The 13,383-nt window shown below is 36.8% G+C and overlaps 1 protein-coding gene across 2 annotated transcripts in view; it reads right to left on the bottom strand.

Moving 5' to 3' along the window:
• The window catches only part of MED13L (mediator complex subunit 13L), a 305,008-nt gene that overhangs the window by 254,525 nt on the left and 37,100 nt on the right, over window positions 1-13,383 (bottom strand). The gene's annotated exons all lie outside the window — the stretch shown is intronic.

Raw genomic sequence — 13,383 nt, forward strand, 5'->3', positions numbered from 1 at the left:
TCTACAAGACAATCAGAATATAAGCTTTTTGCCAACTGCCCAACTACTTGCTATCTATAACGCTAATGGAAATAATTTATGGAAAACTGTTCTATTTTAATAAAACTTTTAGAATTAAACTGTAGGCTGTAAAAAATAAGCAACTGCAAAAAAAAAAGGAAGAAATTTCTATTACTGTCTTTTCAATATACAGTTAAAAGGAAATCAATGCATCAAAACAATCTTTCAAATGTGGTCATTTATTTTCTTTAAAACAGTCTTCTAAACAACAGCATGTTTTTCTCTCTGATTCAAAATACTGGGAGGACTTCAGAATATTCAATGGTACCACACTGATAATCTTTATACAAACTTCTATTACACACATTCACTTATTAATTTATTCAACAAATATGTGCCAGGAATTATGCTGATCCTGGAATTACAATGATAAGCAACAGTCAGATGCAGTTCCTGCCTGCCATGCAGCCTACAGAGAGCTTTCCTTCTAGTCCTATTGAAAAACTCCCAGGGGCGCCTGGGTGGCTCAGTCGGTTAAGCGTCCGACTTCGGCTCAGGTCATGATCTCAGGGTCCGTGAGTTCGAGCCCCGTGTCGGGCTCTGTGCTGACAGCTCAGAGCCTGGAGCCTGTTTCAGATTCTGTGTCTCCCTCTCTCTGACCCTCCCCCGTTCATGCTGTCTCTCTCTGTCTCAAAAATAAATAAAGGTTAAAAAAAAATTAAAAAAAAAAAAAAAAAACTCCCAAAAAACCCAACTACCTACGAAGTCCAAACTCCTTGGCCTAGTGTTTAAGCACCATCATCATCAGGCACAAATACGCATTTCCAAATACGCAGTCAACTTCTCACCTTTAACTCTTCCCAAATAGGTATTCCAAACTTTCCTACTCTATATTCTCACACATGCAATCCTATATATGTGAAGCATGCTTGTCCTAACACACATACATATTCATCCAAATACCAAAATATTACCCATTCTTTAAGGCTCAGCTCAAGAATCAATTCTTCCTTAAAGCTCTGCCTCCTTCCACATAACTCCAAAAATCCTGTATGCCTCTCTCAGGACACCTATAATAATACTCTATGTACAAATGCTAGGCCCTCTATTTGTCAGCTTCTAAAAAACAGAATACATTTTGGATTTAGTTCTATATTCTGCAAAGCACCGAACACAATGTAGGTTCAATAAAAATCTGTTGAATAAATACATGGTGGTAACTAAATATTAAAGATTAAACAGGGATGAATGCTTATGTTTATAAAGCTCAAAGAATGCTTTTAAAACATCCTCTCATATATTATTTTATCACTGTTACACAATACCATGAATTTTAATGTGTGGGCAACTGAGCTGAATTGGTACTGACCTCAAGACACCCCATGAAAATGTTTTCGCCCCCTGAGGATCATTGCCTCGTTGTACATTCAAATATGTTTGAGGGCTTTGGCTAACGGAGTTCTCGTTAAAGAAGACTTTACTTTAGCAATGGGGATAACTGTCCAAGCCACGTCTGCTTTTCAACGTTTATTTATTTTTGGGACAGAGAGAGACAGAGCATGAACGGGGGAGGGGCAGAGAGAGAGGGAGACACAGAATCGGAAACAGGCTCCAGGCTCTGAGCCATCAGCCCAGAGCCTGACGCGGGGCTCGAACTCACGGACCGCGAGATCGTGACCTGGCTGAAGTCGGACGCTTAACCGACTGCGCCACCCAGGTGCCCCGCCACGTCTGCTTTTCAAATCAAGAACCCCTCTTTGTTACACTCTTCATGAAACCAACTAACGGCAGGATAAATTTTTCCATAATAGAGTCACTGTCAATAAATGTTATTTCCTCCCCTAAACAACCAGAGTTGTATGTAGTTTTTCCAAGGATGCTAAAGCAGGTGTCCTTTCCATTATTAATACACACTAGGTGACTTTTAAATAGGTTAAAAACATAGTGCCTGAAAGTGAACTGAGAGTATCTAAAGTTTTCTCATTTAGACTAAATATATTTCTATGTAAATTAACATGTCCTCTTATAAAGAGAAATATTAAAATCACTTAAAATAAGTCCGAGATTACCTGTGAAAAAATAAAACAATCTTCACGAAGAAACCTCATCTTGACAAGGTTCTTCACACTTCCTGATTCAGGCAGTCATTCCACAGACCCTTGCCTATTTGCTAACAGTGTCAGAAAGCAAGCCTTCAAAAAGATTAACAAAAAGTCTGACCTCTCCCAAGGGTAGCAAAGCCATAAATAAAAGTATTCTTTTAATGGAAGATACTTTGCATGTGACATTATATTAAATAGGAGGACAAAGTTTCCAACAACAGATCTGTGAATGCTCTAACCTTCACTTTCCCATTGTATATATATACACTCAATCTTTTTCAACACAAGATACTTTGTCTTCATCCAATTTTTACGTTATTAATTTTTTTTTATCAAGGTAGTTCTGCTGCATGATTAACTACAAACTGCAGGGTATTATTCTATTCTATCACAATACCCTGGCAACCAGCTCATATTCAGTTATACTATCACAGCACCAAAAAAAAACAAAAAAAAAACAAACAAAAAAAACCCCACCTAATTGTATGATCATGTGGATATTGTAGAAGCCCTTTAGTTCAATCCTAGATGGGCCTCAAGAGGATAATGCTTATGCTGTTGAACTCACTGCCAAATCACAATATGAAAGAGCCAGGATCAAAACAACACCCAATTATACAAAGAGTACATTTTATCAATGTCGGGCTTATAAGAAATAGGTATGTGGCCCAGTACTTGTAGAAAATTGTTCAAAAATATTTACACAGATGGGGCTTTAAAGGACATTATCACACACTCACTAGCCATAATGATATTCAATGAGCATCTCTCAGGTACTATCAGGACGGCATCAATCACAAAATACTCAAAGCGACAGAACCTAATTTCATAATTCTCTAGTACTTAAAACAGATTTCCAAACTATTGGGAACTTTTGGGGTGGGGGGAGAAGCTGCATATTTATGTGTTATTTCTACATTAAGATTTTTTTTAAAAGATAAGCTGAGTAGAGCTATCTATCAAAGTCTAGCTACCATTTGCTCAAGCATCATAAAACAAAATAGAAACAACTTGTAAATACTTTTTCAAACAATTATTCATGAATGTTAAGCACAGACATCTATAAATTGATTTAGCCTGGCACACTTTAAACAGGTCCGGAAACCAAGCAACTCAACTAAATGGTAGCCTCAGCAACTACCTCCTGCTTCCCCCAATGGTCACCCTGTTCTTTACCATGTATTTCTGATTTATCGAAGTCCGAACCTGTGATAACACATCTATAAAAGGGGGGGGGGGGAACCTCTTGATAACAACAGATATGGAAAGTTACTTCAGTAAGATATTTTATAACAGCAAATGTAATCTCATATAAAGTCTAAATAATCAAACGCGTCATACTCCTGTCAAATTTTTATTGACTCCAAAATTATTTTTATTTATCTTTACTTTCCCTTTATCTTCAGTTGTGTGCTTAGCAGACTAGATGTTTATGAGCTGACATTATTGGAACCAACATTTGCCAAGTGTCACAGAAAACATTTAAAATCAAAAACGATAGGTCCTCTGTCCAGTATTATGCAAGCCAGTGTTCTTTCTGTAAGTACAGGAAATAGATTTGATTGGATATAAATAGAATTAGAAGAGTTATGTGGGTTTTATGTACGATGGTTTGGTAAACTTGATATGCTCATTTTATGTGGCCCAATCACATAGTTTCATGTTATATATATAGCTTTGCAGCCGAATAATGGTTTCGATTTTAAAATTGAAATATGCGTCTGGGTTCCACTACAACTAGTGGCATGACTAAGTCACGGGCTTTTTCTGAGCTTCACTTTCCCTTTGGCTAATTTCAACCGTATAAACGTGAGAGGACATTCTCTGACCTAGTGACGACCTAGGAGATGCGTGTTCACCAGCTTCCTTCCTTAGAAAAGCCCAATTTCATTGGAGGGACTTTTTACTTCGTGTCCTATATAAAAACCGTGAACAGTGAAGCTGATGTGATGCCATCCGATTGTGTCAGCAACGGACTTGCTTGTAGGTTCCTGTCAGTAACGAATTTGCTTGTAAACTGGGCAAAAGGTGCTGTTCCCTAGATACATAATTTTACATCTCTACCTCACTCAATTTTAATATCCAAACACACAGTTTTTTCTGTAACTATGTAATTAGAGCATTAAATCCTACTAACAGTTGGGCTTTGTCTCCAATTTGTTACATTCACATTCTTGTATCAACCTCCCTAAAGAAGAAATTAAAAAAAGAAACTATATCACAGGTCAAAAAAATCTTCATACCATCTTAATGTACAAGAACCTCTTCTAAATCTTCAAGTTTTGTATTACAGAGCAAGACTTGGAAATAAAGCGTACATAAGAGGCGTGACAAACAAGCTATCCTCAAAACTGCTAAATACGTCTGCATCAGTCACTACATATTCACCACTGAAATTACGGACATAGAAGGGGAACGAGAACTGTAACATACCAGATCATGGTTTCTCTAGCTCTACATTAATTTTCAATCCTACTTGTTCCAGTGGCGACTTTAATACCCCATCAGTGGGGTTTCGCTCAGGTTTACTTTATACAAATAGGGGACTTTATATCAATGCAAAAATATCAAACTGTAATGCCTATACTTACCAAAACATAAATCCCCCCTAAAAATCCACTGATTAAACTTTTCCCTGAAGCAACAATCTTTAAATTATAATTTTTTACCAACTGTTTAATTTTCCTATCATTAGAACATAAGCCCTTTACATGCTATTTCACCACAATCTCAGTATAAATGTCTCATTTTTCATAGAAAAAGCTAATTACACGGTTCAGTAAGTTGCCTGTGGTAACACATCGATTTTATTTACATTCCACAGCTAGACTTTAGCTTGTTCTCTCAATTGCAAACATGTCTAGCTTAATAATTCTATCTAATCCATTCGATCTTTTTCTATTCTTCATCTGAAAGAATTCTGACTTGCACCATAACTTTACAATATAAAGGCGCTGCTTACCAAAGTATTAATAAGTATTCCATTTTCCCCTTTAAGGATATAATTTATGATTTTCTATTTAATATTTCAGTTAAGTATGCACTGGAATCATTTGGATAATTATCAATGAAAACTATTACTATTCTATAGCTTTAGCAAACAAATTCTTTTAAAAATAAACATAAGAAAACAGAACACACTATAATTAGTTTAAAAGTCAGAAATTTTATATCAAGACTTGAATAATTTAGATCCAGTGAAAACAAGACATACTTACTTCATAAACTATTTAGAACTAGCTACCACCATTTCCCACTGATTACGTGCTTTCACTAAAAGTGCTGTTTCTCATAACATACAAATGTATTCTTCTACTACTACTATGTACATAATAACAGATATGAAACAGATACAAAAGTTAAACTAAAATTTACTTTTCAGGTGCACTGTGGTCAAGAAGTATAATGCCATGTAATAAAATCTCCATATAGATGTTAGTATGTAAAATACTACAAATCTAGAATGATGCAAAAAAAATTCACCTGTTTTCAAAATCACCAGAATCATATACTTGAAAATTAACCCAAACAATAATTTCATTCCTGCCAATTTTATATGTAAAAGGGTCACTATTTTCCCAAAAAGCAAAATTTTTCATTTCAATTAAGACTAAAGTTATTTAACGGGGCTCCTGGGTGGCTCAGTTGGTTGCGCGTCTGACTTCAGCTTGGGTCATGATCTCACAGTTCACAAGTTCAAGTTTCCCACAGGGCTCTGTGCTTGACAGCTCAGAGCCTGGAGCCTGCTTCAGATGCTGTCTCCCTCTCTCTCTGTCCCTCCCACTGCTCGTGCTTTGTCTCTCTCTCAAATATTTTATAAGAAAAACATTATAAGAAAATTTTTTTAATGTTTATTTTTGTGAGAGAGAGAGAGAATGCGCATAAGCATGATGATGAACAGAGAGCGAGGGAGACACAGAATCCGAGGCAGGCTCCAGGCTCTGAGCTGTCAGCACAGAGCCTGACGCGGGGCTCGAACCCATGAACCGTGAGACCATGACCTGAACCGAAGTCAGACATTCAACCTACTGAGCCACCCACGTACCCCTAAAAAAATTTTTTTTAACTTTTTCAACGTTTATTCATTTTTGAGAGACAGAGACACAGCTGAGCGAGGGAGGGGAGAGAGAGAGGGAGACACAGAATCCCAAGCACACTCCAGGCTCTGAGCTGTCAGCACAGAGCCAGATGTGGGGCTCAAACCCACGAACCGTGAGACCATGACCTGAGCTGAAGTCAGACACTTAACCAACTAACCTACCCAGGTGCCCCTAAAAAAATTTTTTTAATTAAAAAAAAAAAGAATAAAGCCATTCACAATGTTAACTAAAATTATTTCATTTTCTCAAAGATAACCATAAATCAAAATTCAACTGTAAATTCAGACTATAAGATACGTAGTAATATATTCCTATATACTTTATTGCTTATGATTTTAGAAAATTCAATGTCAATACTTTTCTTTTTAGTATGGTAAGCAGTAAGGCTATTCAGAGTTTGATTCTACCATCATAATCTGCCTTGGTTAGATCTTCAATGCTTTTCTTCCTTCTCTTCTCTGTCCCCTTACCCTTCCTGTTACCTAAGAATGTAGTCTTTGGGTGCCTGGGTGGCTCAGTCAGTTAAGCATCCAACTTCAGCTCAGCTGAAGATCTTGCAGTTAGTGAGTCCAAGCCCCACATCAGGCTCCATGCCAACAGTGCAGAGCCTGCTTGGGATCTCTCCCTCGCTCTCTCTGCCCTTCTCCCACTAGAGCTTGCTCGCTCTCTCTCTCTCTCTCTCAAAATAGATAAATAAACTTGAAAAAAAAAGAATGTAGTCTTCTTTGGATCTCTGTTATTTTTAAATAGCTCAAAGTTAGGTTTTTCCTCAAACCAGATTGAAAAGCTGTTAGGGCAAAGGATATTCACAGTATCAGAGTTTTGCCCCAAATTCACCAATAATTACAAAAAGAAAAAGGTATCTTTACACAGGAAAAATCTGGTGGACGCTATCTTAACAAAGTAATCAAACATCAAAGGATCAATATTGGAACAGATGAACATGATATGCCTCTGATGTGATGTCACAGAAGTACTTATCACCTAACTCAATATTCTTGCCAAAAATGTTTAACCTGGATCTAATCATGAAGAAACAATCAGACAAATTCAGATTATGAAAAATTTGACAGGACAACTGAAGTGTTTGTTGCCTTCAAATTACATCAATACAATCAAAATGTCCTACATTTTCATAGAAGTTACATGATGAAGTGTTTAAGGGTAAAGGTTCAGGACTACTAGATATTACCTTCACATGGTTTAGCCAGAAAAAAACTTTGTCTTCATGTCTGTAAATATTTTTCAAAATGAAAAGCACAGAGGGAATTAGGTTCTGTATTGGAAATTGCTAAACAAAGCCTTTATCTATCCCATCATTTGGGATTGTACGTTATAGTCGAAGTATACAGATGAGAATACCAGCAAGCTGACTCTCCATTCTCACCTCTCAGCCTCCCTCATCCTTACAAAATGCCCGCTTGTCCCCAGAGACCTGTAATCAGTGCAGTGGAATATAAAACAGTATTAAAGTGTCTTAAATTATCTTACACTGGCCAATGTCAGAAAACCAGATCCCCTTTTTCTAGCTCTCTAATGTCTAATGCTGTTTTTGCAAGTGTCCACATCTCCTGGCATAGGTGGCAGCACGATGAAAAACGTTTTATTTTATGAAAAATAAAAAAGATACTTACGACTATAAATGCAACAGTGAAGGTAACAACTGCCAATCTGCCCCTACACTGACAGTAAAGCCAATTGCTAAGGCTTCCAATATGATTCTTTAGAGGTAGACAGGTGTACAGATGTATATTTGTCTATCTAGTAATAATCAAAAAGGGAGAGCAGATCAATTTTAAAATTATAGACAGTGCATATTTATAGACAAGTTTCTTTATAGAACATATATAAAATAAAATGGATATTTAATGCCTTACTTTTAATTAGGTTTCAATCTCCTCACAATATTAAATTGTTTAAAACTTTAGGTGTATTTATTATAAGTTAACCTCCTAAGAGTACAATACTATGCTATGTTAGAACTATATAAGATGGGTTTCATTCAACAAGCATCACTTAGCACATACTAGGCCATACAGAATACTTGTCCAGGGACTTTTTTTTTTTTAACGTTTATTTTTGAGAGAGAGAAAGAACGCAAGTGGGGAAGGGGCGGAGGCAGAGGGAGACCCAGAATCCAAGCAGGCTCCAGGCTCCAAGCTGTCAGCAGAGAGCCCAACGCAGGCTCGCACCCATGAACCATGAGATCATGACCTGAGCCAAAGTCATGATCAACCAACTGAACCACCCAGGCACCCCCTGGACCAGGTACTCTTAAGCTTTGGGTTAAGCTATCTTCAGTTCGTAGAAGTCTGTATTTGCCCTGTTTACCATTTTGGGGTTTCAAGAGAGCATGTCTTTCCAACCACCAACTAACAGGCAATGAAACAGCCAGAAGACGGTATTTATAAAATAATTTGTCTGGCAGATTAGGAAAATATTACATTATATTAATCTCTAAAATTCAAATTGAAAATGTAGAAAAGAATTTAGCCAAGCAAAAACAGCAAAGGTATAATAAAATAAAATTGGCAAGGACTATTAACATACAGTTCAGTATGTAATCACTGGTATTTTTTAATTTAAATAAATCTATACCTCAAACTAAATGCAATGGTTAAGTTCATAGCTCAATTTAGAATAAAATAATTTATTACATTATTGCCTTCCTGCTCATATCCATCTTATATATAATCTTCCTAATTATGTCTCTTTCCAGATCAGAAACCTCCAACAATTCCTCAAAATCTATCAAATTCAATGCAAATTCGTCTTCCTTTCTCCAGTGCATTCCACATTATGGCCCACCTGCCCAGGCTCTCAGTCTCTCCTGACTATTTCACAAATAGCCTAAGTTCCAGACAAACCTGCCCTTCACACCATTTGTTCACTGCTGGCAGGCCGCCCTTTGTACAGGCTACTTCTTCTGATTGCGACAAGGTCCATCCCGACCTAGATAGCTCCTTCTTACCCAATAAGACACACCTGAAGCCTCTGGGCTTCCCATCACCTCCCTATCCTCTGTTCCCCAAGACTGAATATGATGCTTCTGCAAGATTCTATAACTTAATCATTTACAGCTTACTTTGTCACAGCATAATTATGGATTCACCTCACTAATTCCCCAATAACACTGTGAGCTCCTTAAAGATAAGGACTCATTTTACATATCCAGGGCTGATCACAACTCTTGCCTAAGGTTAGAAGTTCAATAAACAGATGAGAAACCAAGAAGGTTATCAACCCTGAGCACTAGGGCTCACAGTGTTTCTGCTGTAAGTTTATAAAACACTTGTGCAATGGTCCTGAAACTGTCTGCCCATTGGGAAAGTAATCTACTACATTTCTCTTACATGTACTTACAGTGTTTCTCTGCAATATGCATATGTGTGTGCTTACACAATATGCATAAGTGTAGAGTTTTCAAACTCTACACTTATCAAGGGTAGAGATTACATCAAAACCCTACAGCGGGACCCACTGATACAGGTACTTGAGCATGGCCACAGGGAAGGATATACACATATTTGTGTTCAGCCAGTGCCCTAATTCAACACCATTGTGTGGAGATGGCAGTAAAGTTACAAACCTACCTTACAGAGATCCAAGAGTCACACCTTAAAGTTCTGATCTCTTCGTAATGCAATTTAAGGTTTATTATGAAACTCTGTGTATGGGAATCTAGGTAATTTTTATTATTATTTGAGGGGGGGAGAGAGAGACAGAGACAGAGAGAGAGAGAGAGAGAGAGAGAGCGCGCGCGAGCACGAACAGGGGAGATGGGCAGAGGGAGGGAATCCTAAGTAGGCTCCACACTTAGCACAGAGCCGGACACAGGGCTCAATCCCACGACCTGAGGCGAAATCAAGTCAGCCACTCAACCAACCAAGCCACTCAGGTGCCCCTAGACAATTTTCATATGTACAGGGAGGGATATCCTCACTGCTCTAACATTTTATAACGTTTTATTATTCTAAGTTATTCCACCCAAATATTAAAACTTAAAATCAAAAATAGAATTACTCCAACCTTAAGTATACTTTAAAAATTAGTAGTTGAGGTACATTAGCAAGTGCTGAATGCTCTACAGAAGAATCATTTTAAAAATATCAAAATAGGGGTGCCTGGGTGGCTCAGTCAGTTAAGCGTCCGACTTCGACTCAGGTCACAATCTCACGGTCTGTGAGTTCGAGCCCCGCGTTGGGCTCTGGGCTGATGGCTCAGAGCCTGGGCCTGCTTCTGATTCTGTGTCTCCCTCTCTCTCTGCCCCTCCCCTGCTCATGACCTGTCTCTCTCTCAAAAAATAAAATAAATAAGTACATAAATAAAACATTAACAAATGTCAAAATATTTGAATTTTGATGTATGGGTTAACTGTCTTTAGGCTAACTGTTCTCTGTACTGTTCTAAGTAATTTAACTTTTGTTATCCTTATAACCCAATTTACAGTGAGGAAAGCTGAGGCAATGATGATGTACTTGACCAACAATACACAACTAGCAAGTGACTGAGCAGGGATTCAAATCTAGCCCATGCTCTGAACCACTATGCCATACACTAAAAACAGCAATTCCCCAGATAAGGGCCCAAAAGTGTTTATCCAAGTGACAGGATAGGCTATAAATGTGTTTTAGTGTTCTCTCCAACTATTTCATAGTTACTTCAAGCATTTAAATAAAACATCTAATATTTTAAAGTTAACCTGTGTGTCAATCCTGCAGGATTATTCTCTATGGGAATACTTTATACAATAAACCAAAAATGCTTGCTTTAGTGCTGTATTGCACTGTGAGGTCTCTTAGTAGTATGCTCTTTCGAGTACACTGTAAAGACAAAGGGAACTACCAAATAAAAAAATTAAAAAGCATCTGAAGAAACAATAAAATGTCCCTATAAAAAGAAAATACTGGGGCACCTAGGTGGCTCAGTTGTTTAAGCACCTGACTCTTGGTTTCAGCCCAGGTCATGATCTCACAGTTCATGAGTTCGAGCACTGTCCGCATGGGGCCTACTTGGGATTTTCTCTCTCTCTCTCCTGCTCTCTGTGCCCCCCCCCCACTCATGCACGCTCTCTCAAAATACATAAAATTTTTTAAAAAAAGAAAAGACAATGTTACAATAATGGTACCATCGTGCTTAATATTATAGGGCTCCGCGTCGGGCTCTGGGCTGATGGCTCAGAGCCTGGAGCCTGTTTCCGATTCTGTGTCTCCCTCTCTCTCTGCCCCTCCCCCGTTCATGCTCTGTCTCTCTCTGTCCCAAAAATAAATAAACATTGAAAAAAAAAAATTAAAAAAAAAAAAAAAAAATATTATAGGGCTCTGTTAAAATGTATTTTATGAAATACATATGAAATGACTCTTACATATGAGAAAAGAACGACACAGGGGCTCCTGGGTGGCTCGGTCGGTTGAGCATCTGACTTTGGCTCAGGTCATGATCTTGCAGTTCACAAGTTTGAGCCCCGCGTCGGGCTCTATGCTGACAGCTCCGAGCCTGGAGCCTGCTTTGGATTCTATGTCTCCCTCTCTCTCTACCCCTCCCCTGCTCATATTCTCTCTCTCAAAAATAAATAAAAAACATTTTTAAATTTTTTAAATAAAAAAGAACAAAACGATTCCAAAATATCTTCAATTTGTATGACTACCAATTAAAATATTTCCTTTGTACCTTTTTCTCATGACCACTCTACGTCTCATATTCTCCCTCACTTGAAATAAAGTTGTCCTTATGCCACTCATTTTTCTAATTAAGTTTCAAATACTTTCTAAAATTAGGTTGAACCACATAAAAGTCCCCTTTTCAACCACTTTTACCTATGGGATGGACGCTTCACATGCTTTCATCTAAAAACCTTCCCCAATTCAACATATCAAAAAGAATAAATGTACTTAACAAAGTTATGACTATTCCATTACTGTAATACTTTCCTGGTAGCAAGTAAGAGAATAAAGTTTATACTGTTTTCAGACTCAATAGGTTAGAAAATAAAAATAAAAAATAATCATTCTCATGAGAAAACATTCACAATACATTGTAAAGTGAAAAAGACAGAGTTACAAAACAGTATGATACCAATTTCGCTTATACATAAAAATACCAAATATTACAACTCTGTTTTAGACTTCGGGATTTTTATTCTCTTCATCTGACAGTTCTGTTTTCCTAATTTTTTAATTAAAATGTAGTATTACTGTGGTTTATAAAAAAGTTTATAAACAGAAGTCAATCTTTGCTTAATTCTTTACCAAAAAGATATTTAATTAATCAATGAAATAAATACATGTGCGATCTAAAACAACTATGAAAATTTTAGATAGTCTACATCTTTTTGTTAACTCAGTAACAAAGCCCATGAGAAATAACACAGTAACTTGTCATTTTTAAGAACACTGATCACGTGCTTTGCTGGTATGGACAAACAGCTTTACTCCATACATGAAGTAAATAAGCCTAATTAACAGTTGGGTTTGGTTTCATCACTATTATAAAATGATAATTTGTGCTGCTAACAAATAAAGACCAGACCAAGAAGTTCAGACATAAGCTATCAATACAGAGTAGAGAAACTGAAGGACATTAAAAATCAGAAGTAAACATGAGAAATAAAGGATAAAGAAACAAAAATGTTATATTCCTCTACTACATGTATAAAAAAATTTTATAACAAAACTATATGTTTTGATATTTAAATGAACAAATATAAATGCTATAATTATCTTCTGGGGGTATCTTATTTTAAAAATTCTGATAAATGGAATCCAGATGTGGATTAAACTAATTAAACTAATTTTACCTGAGTTCATTGCTAACTACCTAAAATAAGCTTTGATATGTATGTAAGTTCTAAGATTCTGCTGATTAACCAGCTAAGTAAGCAATCCTACCCAGACTGGGTTCTTTTATTTATAAACCAAACATTCTAAAAACTACAGGGAGAGAGGTTCATGTTGAATAGACAAATGGACCATAAGGTAAACAGCTCAATTAGTCCACTGTGGTTTACTGCCCTCTGGCTGTTGTGGCAAAGGATATCACAGATTTAAAAAAAAAAAAAAAAAAAAAAAAAATGGCTGCAAAGAAAAGCTAGGAAGATATCAAACAAAACTTGGCAGGAAAATTCTTTAGCCATATTCAGACACCTTAGAATAGAACCTCAAGTACACATTAAAGTTAATTTT

The sequence above is a fragment of the Lynx rufus genome, unplaced genomic scaffold (assembly GCF_022079265.1).
Source record: "Lynx rufus isolate CCGP_SWC_20201006 ecotype Redwood Valley unplaced genomic scaffold, mLynRuf1.p SCAF_24, whole genome shotgun sequence".
Taxonomy (NCBI): domain Eukaryota; kingdom Metazoa; phylum Chordata; class Mammalia; order Carnivora; family Felidae; genus Lynx; species Lynx rufus.